Below are 1,100 nucleotides of genomic sequence, written 5' to 3' on the forward strand. Positions count from 1 at the left end.
AAAGAGTACGTAAAGAAATCTGAACCCACGGATTTCGTGACAAAACATTGGCGTGCAGCCTTTGCAAAACAATGAACCCCAGTCTCCTTTTTTTCAATTTCCATTTTGAAGTACATGCTGACTAACTGAGCCATTCCAAACATATCAAAACGAAATCCCACCTAAACTACTTTACTCCTTTATAGCGACCGACTCTCGATACCCATAGAAATGCTAGCCACCAGTTAAAAGCAGTCAGGCGGCCCTAACAGGCAATAGCACACAGCTCGGAGTGACGGCAAAATTACTGTGGTCTCCAAGACAGGTAGACCCGATTTAAAAACGTGTCCCTCATAACAGGACAGGTAGGTCTGCACTTCTTTGGAAACTCGGTGGACCAAAACCCTGCTGACCTCTGGCTCGTTGGTCTAGGGGTATGATTCTCGCTTCAGGTGCGAGAGGTCCCGGGTTCAAATCCCGGACGAGCCCTCTTCTAAAATTATTTTGCATTAAACTTTTCCAATTCCTATCTATTGCGGATAATCGCTCTCAAATTCCATGAACAACAATATCAGAGCGACCAAGGGCTGATTGCACGATGGTTAAACCAGAACTGCAGTCTTTGTTGAAACTGCAAAGCAACCCAGCAAACATGTACGTATTGGGCCCATAAGGGCAAAACATGGGCACTGTGGGCACGTTCAGCCCATAAAAAACCCGCACTGGCCCAATTTGGGTTCAGCAGAATACAGCCACCATAGCTAAGACAATGTTGGGCCAATGCTGGGCCAGTACACACTAAAACCAAAGCTACGGTAGAAAAAAGATGTTCATTTACATATATGTATGATTTTTTCTAATGCAAAAGCACAAACACTATAAAATAACACTTTAAAATAACGGCAAAATTAAAGTACAAATGTACTTCAAATAAGACTAAATTACAATGATACATACATTATATATGTTAGTTTCTATTTTAAAGGCTTTTTCCTAGTCCTTGTTCATTGAGCTCCGCTTTTCCCATTTAAAAAATAATTGGCGCTCGCTGACTCAACATTGCAAATGTGTCGTGATCACAAGCATTATAAACAGGCTAAGCTTGTTAATAAGTGTGAAGT

The 1,100-nt window shown here is 41.5% G+C and overlaps 1 non-coding gene across 1 annotated transcript; it reads left to right on the forward strand.

Annotated features, from left to right (window-relative positions):
• The first annotated feature begins 396 nt into the window (after positions 1 to 396).
• trnal-cag lies at positions 397 to 468 on the forward strand. Its single transcript has one exon. It is a non-coding gene; the product is annotated as a tRNA-Leu (tRNA).
• Positions 469 to 1,100: the final 632 nt, after the last annotated feature.

The sequence above is a fragment of the Polyodon spathula genome, unplaced genomic scaffold (assembly GCF_017654505.1).
Source record: "Polyodon spathula isolate WHYD16114869_AA unplaced genomic scaffold, ASM1765450v1 scaffolds_3662, whole genome shotgun sequence".
Taxonomy (NCBI): Eukaryota; Metazoa; Chordata; class Actinopteri; order Acipenseriformes; family Polyodontidae; genus Polyodon; species Polyodon spathula.